This window comes from Triturus cristatus, chromosome 3_1 (genome assembly GCF_964204655.1).
Source record: "Triturus cristatus chromosome 3_1, aTriCri1.1, whole genome shotgun sequence".
In the NCBI taxonomy this organism is placed as follows: Eukaryota; Metazoa; Chordata; class Amphibia; order Caudata; family Salamandridae; genus Triturus; species Triturus cristatus.
Window position 1 is genome coordinate 59,621,358 of NC_140583.1, and position 15,874 is coordinate 59,637,231.

Here is a 15,874-nt window from a genome sequence, read left to right on the forward strand (position 1 = left end):
AGCAATGACCTCCAGATGGACATGTTGAGTGCTTGGATCAAGGCTTAATTTGTGCCGGTGTTTGCCGGTGCTCAGCCCCGGCACTCATTTGTAAAAATTGACACGCATGTAAGAGAATCCACCACATAGTGGCGCTGTAGGTGTATGTGTTTTAGCAGAGTGCATTAGTGGACCATTTAGCTATTTAATATATCTAAAAAAATGATAAAACTAGGAGTTAAGATTACAGTTTAATGTGGCGTATGGGTAGCGCCAGCCTCAGTGGACCCGTGTGAAATACCTTGGTCACTGGCACTTAAATCTTTACACATTAAGCCCTGCCGAGGATTACCCAGTGTGGCCATGGATTCTGGCATGAGTAGGGAAAGAGAGGGAAGGGAGGATCCAGCACCTCGCCGTAAGTCTCCCTCACAGCTGGCAGAGCCGGTGCATCTGGTACAATCACATGGGAGAAGCATCTGTGGGGCAGATGATTCCATTGGTCCCATGAAGTCCAAATAACATTTCCTGTCCTTAAAGGCCTTGTGAAGAAGAAAGTCCACCAAAGAGCTAAATAATAGAAATTTATGGAGCTTGTTTCATGAAATGCGCTTCTTTTGATCCCGCATCCAGAGGTATCTACAAGCAGAGGTCGGCACATCTGCAGTTAATGCCAGTAGCGGTGCCTGGATTCCCAGAGCTCCAGGTAACGCAGCACTTTGCCACTGCAGCACTTACTGGCATCTACACAACAGGCACTTCTTCAGGTTTTATGTATAAATTGGTGCCGACTTGTAGTGGGCCTAAAGTAGGAGGTTCTGATACTTGGCTTCGAACATGTCTATCCGGTCCAATCTCATTGTCATGACGAAGCTCTGCGGAGCCTGGAAGGAGGAAACTGAGCGGGCAGTTAATGGCATGACATAAAATGATGAGGCCCCCCGCAGAATGAGACTCCCAAATCTCACAGATATTCATTGACTTTGGGCTGAATAGGACCCCCTGAAGGGGAGACCTCCCCCGGAGGTTTGGAAGCCCTGAAGCGCCACAGGGGGTGCAAGGGCCTGCGTGACGCCCCTGTGACCAGGAACACACGCAGTCAGACTGAACCCTGCATTGCTTTCACCAGGGAAGCCCCTTGTGTGCCTGCCCCCACCCTCTTCTCCTCCCCCTCTCGACCCCCCCCATTATTCCCACCCCCGACTGGAGGTGAGTGTCTCTTCCTCACCCTAGGAGGCCTAACTAAATACTGTCCCATCAAGGTTATTTCGAAGACCCTCTACTCTAAGGCAGACTGTAACATTGTGCTAACTTTATTCTTTACTATGTTTTCTAAACTGTCACGCTTTCATGCTGTGTGCTAATGTTTTCCTTTGATTATCACCTTGGTTATGGAACTCTCATGATCTGCATTGTGGCAGTTTTCCTGACTCCAGCTGGCAGGTGGATGGGACCATTCTTTACTCTGGAATAAACTTACTTTTATATCATCTCCACTTTTCATGAAGGATTATTTCCTAATTATACACTGGCGACGTTGGAAGGAGACTCACCCAGCATTTCCAGACTCATTATAGAAGATTGGTCCCAACATCAACATCTTCAATCCAATTATTATTATTCTTTTCTTTTTAAAAGAACTAAGGACTTAAACTTAAACCAAGTAAGGAACCTCTTACTCTTTGTTTATGCTGAGAATGGGCAACGAACACCTATGAATCTTCACTTCAAAACGTGAGTGTTTCTACCAAGTTCGAGCTTTCGCCACGTGCCTCACCTTACTGCTGTCGTAAAAGGGTTGGGAGGCTTCGATGTAGGCTCTGGGAATTTTTTTCTTTAAATCACAAGATTTCCGTGTATTCTTGTGCATCTTTATTTGCCTTAGTGGTTTGTAAATCTCACGTGGGAAGAGAGTGTTCTGTCATCAGCGTTGAGGTTTTAGAGAGGCCTGGGTGTTATTTCCATTGGATATCATTTTCTCGTTTTCGAGCTTTGTGTCCAGAAACTTAAGCATAAAAAACAAGCATTTACAATGCAACGGTCTCGGCATTGTTAAAGTTAGAGCTATTGGCATTGCTCATGACATTATTTTTGTTTATGTTTTTGTTTTTAAAACATTTAAAGAAACGGCATTGTTATTTACAATGTCAATAGCTTAATCACTCTCAAAAGCGAGATTTATTATGCGAGCATTATTTGGGAAGTTTGGCAAATCCATAATTATGAGGAAAACGCTGCAGCATCGCAAAATTCCAGTGGCCCAGACTAATATGCATGATTAGTATTTGGATTCTGCTGAAACTGCTGTCTGAAGTGTCAAATTTTATTAATACTAAACAAAAATCGCACTACCGTGCCAGAGTTGGCGTTGATAATGTTTGTTTGAAAAGGGAACTTTGAAAGGATACGAACTTGACCAATTCTGGTTTCAAAATATAAGAGAACACTGTAGAGGCATGCGTCTACCGACTGTTATATATAATTTGGGATATATTTCTTAATCTGTCGAGTTCAGCCACTGCATGATTATATTGTTGTCTCTTTTTGAAACTCAGGAGCAGTAACGTTGTCGTGGTGTCACTAGAGCTTCAAGTGGATGCTTTTTCAATATTATATACAAGCCACAGTTACTGCTAATTTATCTTATGCAACTAACAACGATTGACAAAGCCAATAGTCCTAACTTGTTGTAGGTATCATGTTACTTGTTGTATCATTATGCCTGGATGCAATGACAAAAGAGACAGCAAAATACAAGTCGTATAGACCCCGCGCAACACCGCCCCCCACCGCCACCCATTTTTTTTTATCCCACTTAAAGCCCTGGGTAGGATACTCAACAACAGGGCCGAACTGGAACCCCAAAGTAGGCCTGGCAATTATGTCAGACCAGCTGGAGGGTCATGGGGGAGGTTAACTGTGAAGCACTTTTGCTACAGGAAACGCCCAATGCCCGGGCAAGCCAGCCCGGCCCTGCTCAACAACCCCGTTCTCTACCGCATTTACCTGTGATCAGGCGCGCCCATTGAACTCAAACGGCTTCAGCCCCCCCCCCCCCGTCGTGTGTGGCAGCCCGGGATGAGACCGCTTCCCGGGCAGACACAAAGCCGCGCCCGAGCACTTCACAGGTCTTTAAAAAGACCATTTGCATGTTAATGAGGCCTCACTGTTGGTTCACCCCTTCTAAGAACCCCCGCAGCTCCACTCTGCCTAGATTCAGCCCCCCCACCCCCAAAATCAGCGCCACTCTGCCTACTGTTTAAAGATTCAGCCCCCCCCCGAAATTTTTGCTTAGCCCCCCCCGCCCCCGAACATTAACTAGCAAGTGATTTCGCTGGTCGCTTTTTCACAAGCTCTGAACTTTGGCAGTGATGTTTCCCCTTGATAGAGAAGTTTCAGTTTCTGTTTGAGATACACGCTTACGCTTTCTATTTGCAAGAATCGCAGGCTCCAATGAAAAATACCACTGGGAGGTAGGTCGAAGGGAAAGTCCGTAGCGTTTTGTAAAAAGCATATTTCCAAGCAGTCATCGAACACCGCCGCCTTTCTCCGAGGCAGAGCAGAAATGCCTCGGAGAAACGCAGCGTCCTTTTCGGATTCGGGGGCGTGTTTTGCTGTTATCTCCTCCAGCCATTGGCTGGAGGAGATAATTAGACTTTCTGCAAAAAACACGCCCCCCGATCCGAAAAGGACGGGGCCTGATCGGAGTGACGGGACCTCTTCTCCAATGGCTGGCCAGCATTGAAGAGGCCAGCCAATGGAGAACAGGGGAGAAGAGGGGCGGGTTCAAGCCCCTCTTCTCCAAAACATTAAATCTCTCGACTTCCGGTTCTGCCTTCGGCAGACCGGATGGTCCCGAGACCTAAAAAGGAGAGGTGACCTGTTTTTGGTCGCTTTTCACGTTACATCTGAGGAAACCAAGGTTGTTAAATCTAACCTCCTTGTCATTGAAAGAAAACAAGCCTCGCGATGTTCTTACCTGGAATTTCTTCTGTGTTCCTTCGGTCACCGTCTTAAGCCCCGTGTCGCCTCCTCCTTCTACTCTGCTGTCTTCACGTTACGTTGTGCGTGACACACGTAACGTAGCCGCCATCTTGGGTGATTATTTTTTCTTACATTTCAGTTAGCGGTACAACATTTTCGCAACAACATTGTGTCGTACGTAAGGACATCGGAACTTCGTTTTTTTTAACTTAATTGCCTCACACTTTATTGACTTCCGCTGTGAACATATTAACATAGAATGTTATTGACAACTCCTTATGGACATTTACTTTCATTGCATCTCCGTTATTTTCTTTCTTTTTCAATATTCTTCACATGTTCCAGCATCGCTGAAGATTAAATGAAGACCTTCGAGGAGTTGGAAACAAAGTCTCGTTGTAATATAAACGCTGTGCATCTTCAGACTTTCTTCTTCAAGAATCTAAGTGGACTGCTGTATTACATTTATTTAAAACTTTGTTAATATTATTTAGTGAACAGTAATCACCTTTCTTGCAGTGACTCAAGTCATTTTATACTTTATCATTACTTCAATTGTATTTATGTCTTCACATATGCAGTGTTAACAAAAAAAGGATTTGTTTTTCTTCTTCTTCTATTTATAATCCTACTTCATACAATACTGTTTTCAGATTTATGTTTCTACTTGCATGGTTGTTGGGTTCACTCACATTTACTTTCACGTATTCTCAAGAAAAATATATATTACCTGTAAGCTTATTTCATCATGCCAAACGTGCCCCACTACCTTTCTTTCTTTCTACACCTGGTGATCCCCCCATCAGGTGGCAAAAGTGGAAAAATGTGTTTGAAAGATATGCCAAAGTATGTGGCACTAACCTAAGTGCTGCAAGAAGAACAGCTCTTCTTCTTCATTGCCTAGGACCTGAAGGGCAAGAAGTCTTTGATCACCTTCCAGATATTGATGACACTAGTTTGAATGAATATGAAATATGTATTTTAAAATTAGACAAACAAAATTTACCAAAAGTTAGCACGATTCTCGAGAGATACCACTTTGGTCGCAGAAATCAGAATGAGGGTGAATCTGTCGAAAATTACATTACAGCCTTAAGGAAATTCGGGGCTTCGTGTAAATTTGGCGCATTACTAGAAGAGAGAATAAGAGACCAGTTTATATTGGGGTGCAATGTGCAAAAGGTTAGCGATGACATTTGGCAGAAAGATGACCCTTCTTTAGAAGAATTTATTAATCTTGCAAAACAAATTAAGCATTCCTTAAAGTGCGTAGAAATCTTCACAAAACATGATAGTAAAGGAGAAATTGTTCAAAAGGTTAGAACCTCCACTAAGAATAATTTCATAAAAAGAAGTTTTAAAACGGAAAAAGATGGTTCACACATGTCTCAGAAGTCAAATTTTCAACCCAAATGTTTTCGATGTGGGAAACGATAAGAAATGTCCTGCTTTGAGAGCTACATGTAAAAATTGTAAAAAAGTTGGTCACTATACTTCTGCATGTTGTGCAAAGAAAGACAAATTTAAAGTAAGTACAGTCACTCGTGGGGTTCTCTCAGACATTGATACAGACTCAGATCTAGACTGTGGGCAAATTGTCGCTCAGGTTTCTGAGAAAGGAAAAAAAGGTCCTCTTGATTAAGTTTTAGTTGATGGTAAGTGCACTCGCGTTTTGTTTGACTCTGGAGCAAAAATTACTATTGTGTCAAAACATTTCTACACTCACCACTTACAAGGTAATGTTAAGGTATTCAAAACTGATATCAACCCTTACACTTATGGTGGTGAACCAATTAAACTTATAGGTTATTTCCAAGGGCTGATTGAATATAAAGGTAGATTTATATCTGGGAAAGTTTACATCTCGCATAAAGTGGATAGCATTTTAAGTAGGTTTCACCAGAAAGATTTAGGAGTTATGTTGGATCCCAACAGTGATCCACACATTCTGTTAAAAGAACATTTTCATGTGAAACTAATCATTGGTGATGATGCTGAGGGTGCCTACATCTCAAACCTCAAAGTGTCTTTTCCCAGTGTTTTCAATGAAAATTTGAGTTGTCTCCGAGACTATGTACACAAAATTAAGTTTGTTTCTGGGTCTGTTCCTGTTGTTAGCAAGGTTCGTGGTGTCCCTTTGTCAGTGAGCGAAGAAATGAAAGACCAATTGGAGAAATTAAAGAATGATGGCATCATTGAAGAAGTGGGAGGAACACAGTGGTTGGCTCCGGTTGTCGCAGCACGCAAATCTGATGGCAGTCTACGCTTATGCATAGATTTGCGCTCACTCAACAAACAAGTCATTGTTGACAGGTATCCACTTCCCAAGATTGCTGATATGCTTATGCTATTGAAGGATGCCAAAGTATTTTCTACTGTTGATCTCAAATCTGCTTACCATCAGATTAGATTAGATGATGAATCAAAGGACTACACTGCCTTTATTACGCCCTTCGGGACTTTCAGATTCCTCAGATTACCCTTTGGGTTGGTATCGGCAGCGTCGGTATTTCAAAGAACACTTGAGAAAGTTTTACATGGCCAACCTGGTGTTAAGATTTACCAGGATGATATTTTAATTTATGGAAGTGATAATGAAGAACATGATTTAAGGGTAAGACAAGTTTTGGAGAAATTTAGCCACCACAATCTTACAGTTAGAATTGACAAGTGTAAGTTCAGGAGATCTTCTATTAACTATCTTGGTCACACTATTTCTGGAAGTGGTGTTGAACCAAAGCGTGAGTTAGTTGAGTCTATACAGAATCTTGTGTCTCCCACAAATAAAGAAGAGGTGGTGAAATTTCTAGGGATGACTGAGTATTATAGTAAATTTGGTAAAGGTTTTGCAGAGAAAACTGTTAACATGAGAACGTTACTGTGCAAAGGAGTTGAGTTCAATTGGTGTGATCATTGTGAAAAAGAATTTGTTGATTTAAAAAACTCCCTTAAGAAAACTCCTAAACTTAGGAGTTTTGATCCCTCTTTGAACTCCATTTTGATTACTGATGCCAGTATGAAGGGTCTAGGTGCTGTATTACAACAGGAGAAAGGTAATAATGTCAATGTTATCTTGTTCCTCTCCCTTAGCCTTAAGGGGGCGGAGAAGTGGTATTCGGTTATAGAGAGGGAGGCTTTGGCCGTTCACTGGGCCACTAAAAAACTCAAGAATTTACTTTGGGGGTCTAAATTCACTGTGAGAACAGATCATAAACCTTTGTGTGAGGTTTTTAACAAAAAAGGCTTTGATACTATCTTGAGTTTTCTAAATGGACAGTAGCTCTTCAGCCTTATGATTTTATTAGTTGAATATTTGCCGGGTGCAAGAAATTGTATTGCTGACACTCTCTCAAGACTGGTGCAGTATGATGAGAAAGATCTCATTTGCGATGATAAAGAGAGTGATGAATAAGTGTGTAATATTGAGCATGATGGAATCAAACAAGACAAGTGGCGTGAAGAGTGTGCATCTGATGAAGAACTTGTAGATCTGTGTTCGCTAATTAAAAAGGGCTGGACAAGGAATGTTCATAACAAGTTGGAGAAGTTTTGGAATGTGAGGGATGAGCTTTCAGAAAGCAAAGGTCTAGTTTTCAGAGGTTCAAGATTAATTCCACTGTTGGTTTTTAGAGAGGAGTTGATAAAGCTGGCACATGAAGGACACCAAGGCATGTCTAAGACAAAAGAAAGAATGAAAATGAATTATTGGTGGCCAGGAATGGATCTCCAAATTGAGAGAATGGTTAGAGATTGTATACCCTGTACTTTAAGTGCGAAAAGCCTCAAACCTAGAGTCCAACCCATGGTTATAAGAGAGCGTCCAAAAGTTCCTTGGCAAGAATTCGCCCTGGACATTTTGGGTCCTGTTTCAGGAAATGGTGATGGCACTTATGTCTTTGTTCTTATTGAAATGTTCTCCAGGTGGCCTGAAATCAAATTAACTAAAAGCATTGACACTAAACATGTAATTGATTTTCTTAAAGAGGTTTTCATGCGTGAAGGTTTGCCTGGATCCATATTGACTGACAATGGGGTTCAATTTGTATCAGGTGAAATGAAAGAATTTTTACAACGTGATTCTATTGACCACAAACGTTGCTGTTTTTACCATCCAGAAACAAATGGTATGGTGGAACGTTTTATTCGTGTTCCTAAGGAAACCATTTCTATGGCTAAGCAGAATGGTTTAAAGTGGAAAGATGAAGTTAACAAAAAAATTGAAGTTTATAGGTTTACACCTCATGCAACCACTGGTTGTACACATTTTGATCTGTTAAAAAAGAGACACCCGAATACTCTGATAGCACCATTCTGGGTAAACAAAGCTCAAAGTAAAAGGAAGAAGTGTTCTTCTCATGACACATGGAAGTCTAGAGAAGAACAAAAAGTGGTTGCAAGGAAACAACATTTTGATGCAAGGAAATCTGTCAAAACCACTGTTGTTAATGTAGGGGATCTTGTCATGATCAGAGCTCCCATGGGGTGTAAGGCTTCAGGTGTGTTCCTTAGGCCACATAAGGTTATTAAAGTTTTAACAAATGCAATCAAGACAGAAGATTCTCGTATCTGGAATCTTAATAGGGTTGTTGTTGTTAAAAAAATGTGGTTGTATGCAACAAAGAAAAATAACAAACATCATTTAGATCAATCCAACAATACCTCCACTTCTCTTTTAAGGGAAAAGAGTGCTAGAACTAAAACCAGACTGTCAAAGTTTGAGGATTTTGAGATGAATTATTGAAGTGTTATCATCCATTTAAGATTTTTTTTTTCTGTATTGTATTTTCTCTTTGTTTGTATAGAGGGAAGATGTGTAACATTGTGCTAACTTTATTCTTTACTATGTTTTCTAAACTGTCATGCATTCATGATGTGTGTTAATGTTTTCCTTTGATTATCACCTTGGTTATGGAACTCTCATGATCTGCATTGTGGCAGTTTTCCTGACTCCAGCTGGCAGGTGGATGGGACCATTCTTTACTCTGGAATAAACTTACTTTTATATCATCTTCACTTTTCATGAAGGATTATTTCTTAATTTTACACAGACAGCATTGATGATTGTGGCGTTTTGGCCGCAATCCAGCCTATCTATTTATTTGATGAAGTATGTTTCCTGCACACAGCTAACACTACAAATGAAAAACATAAATGTATATGGAGACAGCAAACAATCTAAAACAAGTTTTATGTAAAGCTCATAACTCTAACTATTTGCTTTGACAAGGGTTTTCACTATCCATAAACCACTGCCTATTGGCTGCAACAATGAGGGTTTCCTCAAACTCACCCCTGGCTTCAGAGTTCGACCATAGTGATTGGCTGTATAATCAAAAGGTTTTGGGACAGTACTGCCACGGAGGTTGTAGCCAGACTCATTCAAGCACAGAGTCCCCATACAGAGCGGGACGGGAGGGCACTCAGAGAAGTGATGGCTATATGTTATGTTAATAACACTTATAAAGCACACAAATACCACAGCTCTCTTGGCGCTTATCCACGGGTTATGACACCATGCTGCAGCAGATATTATTATATTGAGAAAGTCAATCTCTTCTAAAAGCCTGTTCAAATAAGAAGGTTTCCAGTCTCTTTTGAAAGAGTAATCCATTCCAGATCAGTGGTACCAGAACTGAAAAGGCCTTACGGCCCAAGATAATTTTATTACAGTGTAGGCAGGTCAACAAGATCGCGTCAGAGGAGCGGAGACACCTTCCAGGCACATAGTGCCTCATCGGCTCCTCAATATAGGCTGGTACCGTGCCATAAAAAAACATGTGCACAATACAATACGCATAGAGCATCCGCCTCCTCCAAAAAGCAGCAGATGTCGACACCCCCCTCTTTGGTGGCATATTATCAAGGATGGCGTAAAAATTATCGCCGCTTTAGCGGCAGAAAACTGCCGCTAAAGCGGCGATAATGGGATTGATAATATGCCTTGGAGAATTCCAAAAGAAGCCCAAGTTGACACCGGGACATGGACTTCTATTGGAATTCTCAAGGGCATATTATCAAGCCCATTATCGCTGCTTTAGCGGCAGTTTTCTGCTGCTAAACCGGCGATAATTTTTAACGCCGTCCTTGATAATATGCCCCTTGGAATCTAAGTGGACCCTGAGCCCTCTACCTGCTTTGTGGCAGATACCCCACACTCACCAAGCTCGAAATAAGGTCCAGACAACTCTCAGTGGGGGAATAAAGCTGTGTCCAGGGCAACACAGTGATCAAGTCTAGTGGTGGAAGGGCGCCAAACATGGCACCACCAAAGATGGTGAGAATATTTAAAATCTGCCACACGTCTTTCCTTTATTTCAAAAGATTTATTGATTTTTAACAAAATTAAATTATATATATAATGTCTTGAAACTTCTATTGTAAGCATATGCGATGTAATGCCAATTAATACAGTGTTCTGTATTTTTTTGAGTCAAATAATGTAAAATATATCATAAATTCGACTATTTTGCAATTCTCGTTTTTCCTATATCAAGGTTATTAGGCTATATTGGACTACTGTCCCTATTTGCATATTATACGAGAAGATTTTGTTAGACATGCAAAAAAGAGTACAAGAGAACAGGTGAAATAAAAGAATAGCAGAGAGCACTAAAGCGGCACTAGTTGAGATTAAAATCAAAGAGGAGGGGATTGTAGAAGGAACCACAGGACCTAATGTCTGATATTAAATTATTCAACATATGTTGTAATTGGATTTCTAATTGTGTCAATTCAGGGGGGATGGTTGTCTGTAGGCAAAGATCTAATTTGTTTCATAGTGGTATATTTTCTGTGACAATGGGATTTTCATTAGATTGTGTGTCCTCTGCACTGCGTATACAGTAGACCCACGATTTGTAGTATGATGATACCTTGAAAATTTTCTATTTTTAAAGATAAGTTTTATACCAATATTCAATAGTAAGTCTAAGAAAGACATATTTGCTTCATTCAAATGAGGAGGTGGATTCATAGATTAAGGTCCTTATATGATATTGCATGCGTTTTAAGCCAATTTTGTATGAAAACATTAATTTAATGTGTGCTCAACTTGGTTCGAGAATGTCTTGATTTATAATAAAAAAGCCTATGATCCAAGTTTTCTGAGTCACCTAAGCAGCTTCAACATGTTGAAGTGTCCACAAGTTTTTGTTTAAAAAGGGGTTCCGGCAGCCAATAGCATTTATGAAGAGTCCACATTTTTCAGTGGGGACATTTTAGTATTTCAAACCAAAACAAATTCTGTTGTTTATCTGTCAGAGGTCTATTATTCAAGGACAGACACGAATTTTCCCATTTACATATTAAGTGTCATAAATGTATTGTTTGTACTTGTCAAAACTGCGTATATTTATTTTGTCGATAATGCGATCTTGCCTTGCTGTCTTGTTTAAGAACTGAATGCATCCAATGTTTTGTTAAACCCTTATGTTTCTTACAGTGCCTCTAAGCTTAACAAATTTGTAGAAGTTTATGTCAGAGAGAGTACTCCTCTTGTGCCAAAACTTTGGGTAGTTATCTGTATGTTTACGTTCTTTCATAAGAGATATTTATTTTCCTTCATGTGCTGGCCAGAATGCCTTCTTTCCATGGGGCCGATTCTCAGAACTAACTTAAGACAAAATCCTAAACTTACTACTTTTGGTATTCACAGAAGTTAGGATTTTGTCTTAAGTTTGTCTTAAGACAAACTTAGGACAGACTTAAGACAGACTTAAGACAGACTTAAGAAAGACTTAAGACAAACTTAAGACAAACATAAGACAGATTTACGACAGACTTAAGACAGACTTAAGACAAACTTAAGACAAACTTAAGACAAAATCCTAACTTAAGTCTGTCTTAAGTCTGTCTTAAGTCAGTCTTAAGTTTGTCTTAAGTCTGTCTTATGTCTGTCTTAAGTCTGTCTTAAGTCTGTCTTAAGTTTGTCTTAAGTTTGTCTTAAAACAAAATCCTAACTTCTGTGAATACCAAAAGTAGTAAGTTTAGGATGTTGTCTCAAGTTAGTTCTGTGAATCGGGCCCCATGTATTTTAACACTAGTATTTAACCATATAAAAGCCATATCCGATCTTCTCATATTATTATTTTCAATTTTTTTAAATCAAATATCAAGGTAGCCCTAATGGTAACTGTCATTATTTTTTTTAAATGGGGAATATTCAAGTGTGATACCCTTAACATATTAATGAAGGAGATGGGTTTAATAATACATGTTTCTATGTCTAGCCAAGGTAGTGGAGATGTATTGGGTGGACATTGCCACCAACAGACTTTTCTTAGAAAAAAGACTGGTTGGTGTTTAATAAATCAGGGATTTCCACACTCTACTACTAATTTGTTATATTTTAGTTAAATAATAGATTTCCTAGCCCATTTGGTATTTCAAACATTTAGGAAACATAACGGCTAAAACATGTACTTGTGGACAAATCATCATTTTTACACATTCTTTCCTTCCCTACTACTTGATAAATGTTGGTGACCATGATTCAGTTATGTCATTCATTTTTGTTATGAGTTTAGTTTCTATATGATCTCTTGTTTAATCTACTGTCTTTTTGTATTCTATGCCAAATTATTTTAACTGGTTTGACTGTCATTTTAGACCTGAATCTCCTATAATGACAGGTAATAGTGATTCTTCAAAGGAAATACCTCTGTTAGTCCCGATGAACGTACACTTTTCTGTAAGATTTCGATTGGTTACTATTCATAAAGGTATTCACGAGTAGTATCTTTACAAGTGCAAAATCTCCACACATGAAAAGACCTAACTTTTTATGTGCGGAGACTCCAACACTTAAAAAGATGCTACTCGCAGATCCCACTGTGAATACCAACCTTCGCCCGCTGCCTCTGACCACCCGCAGCATTACAATGAGGCGGTCAGACCGCGGAACCAGATGTCGGACGGACTGCCATCGACAAGCTGTTGGTGGCGGTCCGTCCACCGTCGTAACCTGGCCCTTAGAGTTGAAAGAAATACTCTACATTTTGGGATTTGTATGGATATTTATTAGTAGTGGCTCAATGGCAAGAAGAAACAGTAGGGGGACAGAGAATACCCTTCCCCCGTTACTTGGGCTAAGTTACAATTCTTAGATTTTCCTGCATTAATTCTGACGTGTGCAGAGGGCTGGGTATACAGACAATGTCCATTCCATTCGTTCCAAATCCAGGCCCATGTTGTAATTGTGTATTGTTGTCCGCAAAAAGGTTCACAAGATCTTGTCATGGGTGTTTTTTTCATCTAAAGCCATGGCTTTTTTTCTAATACATATCTAATTAGCATGATTTTGTCTCTGGCATATCCCCCTTTAACAAACCCAGTTTGTAAAATTTTTATTATATTATGAAGATTTTTTTCTAATCTTAAGGCTAAGATCTTGTGATAATGAGGGATATTAGCCTATAATTTTTAAGGTCTGTTGGGTCTTTCCCTTCTTTATGAATCACTAATATCACCACTTCTGAGGCAATTCCCCTAATCTCCCCCAGGGTACCAAAATGAATGAAAACGTTTTACAGGTGAGGCATTAGTGTGTATTTTTTTTTATTTTTTGTCCTCATATGCCACCAAGGTTTTAAATGCGCAATCGATCGGCTTACAAGCAATATGCTGACACAGTTCATACCAACTGGGAGGGATAGTCATGGAACCGGGGCCTCATCCCACAGCAATAGAGCTTGACATACCAGCGACCGCCATACCATAACCTCAGAAGTTCAGCCAGGGTGCTACCCAAGTGCTGAAAAAAGGAATCAGAGCACGCTTAAACCAAGCAGTGGGATAGATGGCTTAATCATTGGACCTGGGGAAAAAAAAAAAAAAAAAAAAAACAGAGTCTCACTGATCCCATTTAAGAAGGTGCGAAAATGATCTTTTGTCTTGATTCCCAGCTCTAGCCAAATCCAACTTAGAAACATGCAGGATAGAGGCGTACCAATCATTGATAGAGGGAGGTAAAGGATCCTTCCACTTTCTGCATATCTCCCTTCTAGCCAGTAGTATAGCGTAAAATACTAGCTTCTTCGCCGAGCTGGAGACCCCCTCTAAGATTCCGAAAATCACCAACTGAGGATGTGCCGTTATTTTGGAGTCTATTGAGGACGACAGGATCTTACAGATGGCTTATCAAAACTGAGACAGAAGGGGGCATTCATAAAACATGTGGATGTCAGAGGCTGCTAGGAGACCACATCTAGCACACACCACCATATTCCCCTGAGTAAATTTAGAAAGTCGAAGGGGGGAATAATATGCTCTGTGGATAGTAAAGATGTGGTTCCTACGCAACCACGCCGGTTTCACCACATCCCACAGAAGTCTACAAGATGTTCTCCATACCTCATGCAAATCAGTACTACTTATATCAGCCCCCCAGAGTTCATGTGGAAGCTTAAATAATCCGTCCATCTCATCCAAAATCAGATTGTACCAGGACGAGATCTCCTTCTTAGCAGGGGGTCTATCAATTAACAGAGTAATAAGGGTACTATAACCACCTAGTGGGAATTTATTTTTTCGAGAGGGCTGTGCAGAATAGGAACGAGACCAGCTAGACATCTGCAGATATTTTAGCCTAGCAAGGCCAGGGCCAATCTTTCTACTCAAACACTCCCAGGAGAGCAGTTCCCCCTCAACAAATAGGTCACCCCAGACCTCCGCACCTGCCTCTCTAATAGGTGCTGCAAGTGAGTCTCCCAACCAGGGTGGATTATCGGGGAGATCCCATAAGGGGGTTCTACTGCTATAGTACCCTATTTTAATGGATTTTGAAACCTGGGCCCAAGTCCTTGCCATTCCCAATAGAATTTTCAATTTAATTTTTTTAAAGAACTTGGGATCTCCGAATTTCAGTAGGAACCCAGACTGGCTGACCCCCTTTCCCCTAAGCAGAGTGGTGTATAGGGTTCCCACCCCACACTCCAATGTTTTTTTTAGCAACACCCTAGCATGAGACAACTGGAACGCCTAGGCATAGACCTGGATGTCCGGGGCGGCCAGCCCCCCCTTTTCCCTGCGCCTCCTTAACTTTTTCCACGAAATTCTTGGAAGATGTTTATTCCAGATAAAAGTATTAATCTCTGCCTGAAAAGTTTTAATATGGTTTGGATCGAAGTACAGAGGGATAGTATTGAAAAGAAAGGAAATCTTTGGCAAAATAGCCATCTTAACCAAGTTAGCCCTTCCTAATAAAGACAAAGGAAGATGGGACCAGGACTGAAGCAACTTACGACTGTCCTTGGCTACCTTGGAAAAATTGATATTTACAATCTGATCTATATTTTCCACAATATCGAGGCCCAGGTATCTCAATTTATTTCCTGGCTGAATACCCGAGATAGAAAAGCTCTTGTCCATGCCCCAGGTCATCATCTCGGTTTTTGAAGCGTTGATCTCATACCCGGACACTACCCCAAATTCCGAGGCTAGCTTAACTATTTCTGGGAGAGCCGTACGGGCATCAGAGGTGAAAATAAGGATATCATCAGCGTACAGGGCCACTTTCCTTTCCCAACCCCTATACGCGAACGCCTTGATGTCGACATTGTCTCTTAAATTTTGAGCGAATGGTTTCACGTAGAGATCGAAAAGAAGTGGGGAAAGTGGGCAGCCCTGTCGCGTACCCCTCGAGATGTTAAAGGGGTCAGACAAGATGCCATTAATCAGTACACAGGCACTTGGGTTCTGATACAATAGACTGATTGCCCGGCGAAACCCTGCTCCCACATTGAACTTTGCCAAGGCCTCCGACAGATACAACCAATTAACTCTGTCGAAGGCCTTGGTGGCATCCAAGGTAAGAACCGCCAGGGGGAGGGACTCCAGAACTGCCAAGTCGATAGCCCCTATTAAATGAAAAGTTAGTTCATGTAACTGTCGCCCCCTAACAAACCCTTTCTGA